Here is an 8,002-nt window from a genome sequence, read left to right as displayed (position 1 = left end):
AGAAGAGCATGCTTTAAACCTTTCTGGGATCCCTGTTGTTGTCCGTGGATGGGGAGAGGAGAACGAGGAGGACGACCTTATCCTGGATGATGAGCAGGAGCCAGGCCAGCACACCGCTTCCAGTTTAGTGCAAATGGGGGCCTTCATGCTCCAGTGTTTTAACAGGGACCCCGTATAAAAAGCCTAAAGGTCAAGGACCAGTACTGGGTGGCAACGTACTTAGACGCCCGGTACAAACATAAAATGGTGGAATTGTTACCGCCGTCACAGAGGGCTGTCAGAATGGAGCACTTCCAGGCCTTGCTTCGAGAAATGCTGCATTCTGCTTTTGCGTGCGCTGGCAGAGGAATTCCCACTCCCAGAGAAAGAGTTGCGGGTACCAATCCAACAGCTCCTGCAAGAAGAGGGCGGTTTGAAGATGTGTTGATGACTTCTGATATGAGATCATTCTTTCAGCCGACCCATTCCACAGGTGTCATCCGGATCCAGCATCAGGGAACGCCTAGACTGACAGGTGTCTGACTACATTGGGTTAACGGCCGATGTGGATGCTCTGAGGAGTGATGAACCCCTGGACTACTGGGTGGGCAGGCTTGACCTCTGACCAGAGCTTGCCCAATTTGCAATGGAACTGTTGGCTTGCCCCTCGTCCAGTGTCCTGTCCGAAAGGACGTTCAGCGCAGCAGGGGGGATCATGACCGATAAGCGCACTCGTCTAGCTCACGACAGTGTTAACTACCTCACATTTCTAAAAATGAATGAGGCATGGATATCGGAGGAATTCAACACATGTGACCAGTAGACCATATATATGCATAACTCTATAAATTATTTATTTAATCAAACACACGGACCTTTTTTCTACCTTTTTGGCTCACTTCCTTGTACAAAAAAAGCACACCGTACTATATGCCCGTACCCTCCTGTTTGAAGAGGTTGAGCGGTTTCATATTTTTGGGTCCCGCAGCGAGTTGCTGGTATCCGTGCTGGTGTCAGTGCTCTCTATCTCGGTGCTGGTGTGTGGTGTCAGTGCTCTCTATCACGGTGCTGGTGTCAGTGCTCTCTATCACGGTGCTGGTGTCAGTGCTCTCTATCACGGTGCTGGTGTCAGTGCTCTCTATCACGGTGCTGGTCTCAGTGCCCTCTCTCTCGGTGCTGGTCTCAGTGCTCTCTATCTCGGTGCTGGTGTGGTCTCAGTGCTCTCTATCTCTGTGCTGGTGTGGTGTCAGTGCTCAGTCTCTATCTCAGTGCTGGTGTCAGTGAGGGAGATGGCAGCAGAGAAGCCAATCAGCAGGCAGTGCCAGCACCATGGCTGAGGATCAGCACTGGACTGGCACCTCCGGACCACCGCAGTGGAGCCCTGCATAGGTGGGGTTAAGGGCCTGGCAGAGGGAGGGGCTCAAGCACAGGTTGGCACACTGGGACACTGGCACATGACTGCCATGACAGTGGCACTGATCATCTCCTGCACCCCCTTCATAGCCTGCCCTGACCTTGTCTCTCCTCCATGGCCTTCATGCGCTCCTGAATTGTCAAAATTTCACAGATAAAAAAAAGAATGCTTGTCGTTGTCAATCCCAAATTCACTTAATACTTCTGTTATGTCAGGGTCCATGTTGTGGGACTATGTGTGCACAGCTAGTAAGTATTTTGTGGCTGAAAATATGACCTGGAGGTTTTTAAGGTTCGCCTGCCATTAAAGTCAATGGGGTCCGCCGCGAACCGCAAGGAACTTTTTGGCCACGTTCGTGTTCACAAAACGTCCCGTCGGAAGTTCGTCCATCACTAGTGGCAACCCAAATTTCAGGTGAACTCCAGGCAGATATAAAGGACACAAATGAACTCTGCTTTTTGATCATTAATTACTAAGGGGTCTTTTTATAATACCGTATATACTCGAGTATAAGCCGAGATTTTCAGCCTCTTTTTTGAGGCTGAAAGTGCCCCCCTCGGCTTATACTCGAGTCATCGCTGTCTGCCTGCTCGATCAGCGTGTCGAGCAGACAGACAGCGGCCATTCTATTCTAATTCAAAAGCCGCGCCTCCGGCTCCGCCTTCGCCTGTGATAGGCGGAACACTGAATTTCCCAGCAGCCTGTGTTCCGCCTATCACGGACATCCGCTCATCCTCGTACTACGGACGAGGATGAAAGGATGGCCGTGATAGGCGGAACACAGACTGCTGGGAAATTGTGTTCCGCCTATCACAGACAGGGAGGCGCGGCATTTGAACAGGAAAATGGGCGCCGACGAAGAGCGGTGATCCTGGGACGGGACCGGACGGAGGCTCGGCTCGGCTCGGCTCGGGACGGGACGGGACCAGACGGAGTCTCGGGACGGGACGGGACCGGACCGGACGGAGGCTCGGCTCGGGACGGGACGGGACCGGACGGAGGCTCGGGACCGGACGGAGGCTGGGGACACAGGTAGGCTGGACACACAAGGCCACACACACACACACACACACACACACACACACACACACACACACACATGGATGGACACACACACATGGATGGACACACACACAGGGATGGATGGATGGATGGATGGACGGACACACACACAGGGATGGATGGATGGATGGATGGACGGACACACACACAGGGATGGATGGATGGATGGACACACACACACACACAGGGATGGATGGATGGATGGATGGACACACACACAGGGATGGATGGATGGATGGACACACACACAGGGATGGACAGGCATATCTCACCCTCGGCTTATACACGAGTCAATAGGTTTCCCAGTTTTTTGGGGGTAAATTGGGGGCCTCGGCTTATACTCGGGTCGGCCTATACTCGAGTATATACGGTAATAAAAAAAAAAAATCTGTGCGAATGTCACAATCATTTACCCAGCCATCACAGATTCTGACAATATAATATGCTGTTTTCCTATGATCGACGGCTCTATCTATTGGCTAAAATATGATTTTTTTTAGGTATTTCATGAAAAATACAACATTATGGCCACATAAATGTTTATGACTGGAGTTTGGTTTGTGCCAGAACTCTCAAACATCACAAAAGTTTTGAATCCAGACCATTTAAAGTCTATGGAACCAGAACTTAAAAAATCATAAGTGCCCATTTGGAAGGCTTATATGCAAGTTATTGGCCATAAACAAGGTACGGGCGCCTGTGTAATGCCCTGGGGGACATGTACCAATGCAAAAAAATGTGTTTTTGTTTTTGAAGTAGCAGTGATTTTTAATGATGTTTAAAGTGGAACAATGAAAAAGGAAAAATTCCTTTAAATATAGTGCCTGGGGGGGTCTCCTTAGTCTGCCTGTAAAGTAGCACATCTTTACCGTGTATAGAACCTGCCGCAGCAAAACTGACATAAAGAAAAAAAAATGACATTTAAATTGCGTTTCCCTGCAATCTTTCTTTATTTAGTAAACAACGGCTTGGGGAGCCAGTCGGTATAATGAGGCCACAATTTAGTGCAATCGGGAGAAGGTTAGAGATTTTGTGGATAAATTCTGGTGTCTCTTTTTGGTAGACTTTAGATGGAAATAACACATTTTTGAAACCGCAGTGAGCAAGGCTTATGTGAAGAAGCCAAATTATTTTTTTTAGATAAAGTCTGGTGTTTCTTTTGCAAACTTTTGATAGAAGTAACAGGTGTGGAAAAATTGGGCTTTAGGTGTCGGTGGTGCCTTCACTCTATAGAGAGGTACTCTTGATGAAAGCAAGAATTGCCTTGCTGTCAAAATTTGAAATGATATGCACCTGTCAAACAGGTGTGAATAATTTTGGTCTTTGGGTGTCGGTGGTGCCTTTACACCATAACCCTACAGAAAGCAAGAATTGGCTGTCAAAAATTGTAATGATATGCATTTGTAAAACGGGTGCTAAAACATTGGCCTTTGGGTGTTGGTGGTGCCTTCACACCATAACCCTATAGAGGTATCTCTAAAATTTTGTTTACTTTTCTTTACACCCTCATCATCACTGGAGCCAACTTGGCAATACGCTACTGCTGGGGGAACATGACTGCCAATCTGTTGTTTATCAGTGTTCTCTCCTCTCTGTAGTCTCATGTTTCTACCTTCTTTGACATCAGAATCAAGTCATGTCTGTGCATCCTCAAGAAACAAGTGGCTGACGCTGTGTTCACATAGATCTGCTGACTCCTCCATGCCTGACGCTGAGGCTATGGCAGGAGGCAGAATAAGCCGCTATGGCAGGAGGCAGAATAAGCCGCTCTGGCAGCTGTGGTGGACTGTGCACTAGTCTCTGCTTGGGTCATAGAAGATGAGGAGGATGAAGATGGTTTAGTAAGCCAGTCCACCTCCTCCTCTGCATTCTGTGGCTGGATGGCACGGGCATCATCATGAAGCTGAGACAAACGTGCCCTTCCTGAGGACAGACCATATCCACCTTTGCCTGCGGTCACATACGCTGCTGGCCCCCTCCATAGTGGGAAAACCTTTTAATGTGGGGTGGGACTCTGAGCATTGAGCCATGATTGGATAAAGTCTTCAGCCCTTGGTCAAATAGAGGTTTTGACAATGCTCTCTTCCCTAATTGGCAAAGCCTTGCACCTGACCAGTGCATTGTGGAGCGTTTCGGCCAGCGCTCCACAAATTCAAGTGTTTGCTGACAGGCGATGTACGGGCCTTGTACGTGCTTTGTGAATGATCCCGCAGTCTTCTGGGACCTGTTCTGTGTCTCAGGAGACTGCGGGAAAAGGAGGCGGGGACAAATTTCAGGCTCTAATCGACCATGGGGACTGGACGTGGGAGCTGTTGCCTGTCAAAACCAGGTACTTATATCTTCATTTTTGGATGTGTTTTGTTTTACTATTAATAAACTTGCTTAAATGATATATAGTCTGGTCTCAGTGTGGCTATGTAGATCTGGCCATCCCTGCTGCTGGTATCCCTGACAACAGCAGGGCTGGAGTCTAATGCCGTGTACACACGACTGGACTTTTCGACGGACTTGGTCCGGGCGGACTGGAATCCGTCGGGCAATTCGATCGTGTGTGGGCTCCAGCGGACTTTTTCTTCCCAAAAGTCTGACGGACCTAGAAATTAAACTCGCTTCAAATCTTTCTGATGGACTCGAGTCCGGTCGAAAAATCTGGTCGTCTGTGTGCTAGTCCGACTAAACTAAAACCAACGCTAGGGCAGCTATTGGCTATGAACTTCCTTATTCTACCTCATCACGTTTTGACCGTCTGAATTTTGGAGTGATCGTGTGTGGCCAAGTCCGTTCGTTTGAAAGTCTGGAGGAACTCAGCTGCAAAGTCCGTCGGAGTGTCCGCCGGACCAAGTCCGTCTAAGTCCGGTCGTGTGTACACGGCATTAGAGGAAGAAGCCGCACAAGGAGCCAATCAGTTCATGTGCTGAGAAAGGATAGGAGGAGAGAGTAGAGTGACAGGGAGATGAGCACATTACTGTGCTGTAACCTGTGCCTAACACCAATAGTATGTAAACTATTGGAAGGAATGATAAGGGAACATATTGAGGAATTTTCTGATTAAAATAGTATCAATAAAAGTAACCAACATGGATTTATAAAGAACCATGCTTGCCATTCTAACCTTTTGGCCTTCTATGAGAATGTAAGCTGTAATATGGATAGAGGAAGACCCGGCGTGGATGTGATGCATGTGTATTTTGCAAAAATATTGGATACTGTACCCCACATATGCTTAATTTCCAAACTGAGGTCTTTTGGCACTGATCATATCATATGTACCTGATTTGAATCTTTGGTCCTTTTTTCTGTCCCAAAAGTGAGACATTGGGGGTTTTAGATCACTGATATTTCACCAATGCCCACCAATGGGGTTCCTAAAAAAAAAAAAAATGTAAAAAAATTAAATAAAAAATATTGTAAACAAATGCATTTATTAAATAAAATAATAAAATGTTTTTAAAATGCTGACGCTGTCCACTATCCTACTGACACCATCCTTTTCCTTACTGACACTGTCTACTGCTCTACTGGCTGACATCATTCACTACCCACTCCTCTACTGACTGACACCATCCATTGTCCTACTGACCCCAACCTCTGCTCTACTGGCACCCTTCGCTGTCCTACTGACACTAACCACTGCCATATTGACACGTTCAGTGCTCCATTGACACCATCCACTGCTCTGCTGACACTTTTAAAATGCTTGTTTAAATTTACTTATAAGAGTGTGTGCCTCTTCATGTGTATGTACACACACACACACACACACACACATACATACGAGTGTTTGAGCTTTTGAGGCACACCCTAATGCTATAGGCTGAACATACCTATAATTAGTGATATACAAATCTTTGAATAGGGGCTCTAGCATTGGGAGAAACCTATTTAATCTTGGGTCTCTAAAAAAGACATGCAGCCATACAATAAAGTTGGACCAGAAGCAGTCCAACCCTAATCTGCATTAGGGGTTCTTTACTGGTAGAGTGGTAAGGATGCCCTTCCACAGTTGGTGGTGTCAGCAGAGACTGCAGATAGAACTTTTAGATGTGTTTCTCAATGTAGCACCCTCTAGTGTGTTAGAAGTGTAAATAGATTTTTTGTTAGTGTACGTAAATTGTTTCAGGCTTGGTGTGTTTTTTTCCTGGGTTGGGCAGAGATCCAGGGAGGGCTGGATGACTCACAGGCAGCATCACTGAGACTCCCCCACACGTCTCATAATTTCTAGAAACTTCCAGAAGAATGGGAGGGGAAGCAAGGTGGAGCTGTGTGGAGTATTCACAAGGGCCCTGACCCATTCCCTCCAGATGGGTTTGCAGGGTGCAGGTCCTCTCAAATACTCAGTGTCAGCCCAACTGGGGCAGTGGAGTTTGGGTGGAAGATGGAGATGGAGTGTTAGGCTGTTGGTGGACCTTGTAGTTTCCCCCTAGTCTGAAGGGATGACCTCGGGCCTGGGCTCAGGTGTGGAAAGGACCCCTTTTAATGACACACCGAGGGTTACTGACCAGGAAGCACGGGAGGCAAAGTTGAAGACAGCAGGAGAACACTGCCGGGCAAATCTTCAGAAAGGAAGATAGACAGGAGAGGGCTGGTAAGTGTACAGTCAGAAGACTGAGAGGCATGCCTGAGAGGACTGGGATAGAGCAGTCTGGGATGGATGCAGAGCCAGTCTGGGAGGACTGTGGAGAAGTAGCCAGGTGGGCTAGTGAAAGGTGTAGCTGCAGCCAGGCTGGTTGGCAGTGCCTGAAGAGGTGCTACTGGAAGCAGTAACCACAGGAGTAGGACTGGGAGCACTCAGATTTCTTTTTGCTACACTACCAAAGGGCCCACGGTCCCTGCCTGCAAAGAGCATTTACTATGGTCTGATTGTGCTCTTTTCAGACCATCCATACAGTGCCAGCTGATCCTGGGAGTTGTCGTTCCACAAGCAAGATTGTGCTGGAAGTAGAAAGAGACGTTTATATACAAGCTGTATATACAGTGCCTTGAAAAAGTATTCATACCCCCTGTAAATTTCCGCATTTTGTCATGCTGCAACCAAAAACGTAATGTGATAGACCAACATAAAATGATAAATGGTTTTCAACATTTTTTACAAATATGTGAAAAGTGTGTCATGCATTTGTATTGAGCCCCCTTTATTCTGATACCCCTAACTAAAATCTAGTGGAACCAATTGCCTTCAGAAGTCACCTAACCTAGTCACCTACCAAGACATGGCCGTCCACCTAAACTGACCAGACCGGGCAAGAAGAGCATTCATCAGAGAAGCAGCCAAGAGGTCCATGGGAACTCTGGAGGAGCTGCAGAGATCCACAGCTCAGGGGGGAGAATCTGTCCACAGGACAACTATTAGTCGTGCTCTCCACAAATCTGCCCTTTATGGAAGAGTGACAAGAAGAAAGTCATTGGTGAAAGAAACCCATAAGAAGTCCCATTTGCAGTTTGTGAGAAGCCATGTGAGAGATACAGCAAACATGTGGAAGAAGGTGCTCTGGTCAGATGAGACCAAAATGTAACTTTTTGGCCTAAAAGCCAAATGCTACGTGTGGC

Source organism: Lithobates pipiens, unplaced genomic scaffold (genome assembly GCF_037356315.1).
Source record: "Lithobates pipiens isolate NorthernLeopardFrog02 unplaced genomic scaffold, aLitPip1_a1.2 Scaffold_8, whole genome shotgun sequence".
In the NCBI taxonomy this organism is placed as follows: domain Eukaryota; kingdom Metazoa; phylum Chordata; class Amphibia; order Anura; family Ranidae; genus Lithobates; species Lithobates pipiens.
The sequence above is the reverse complement of the archived record's forward strand: the minus strand, read 5'-3'. Positions refer to the sequence as shown.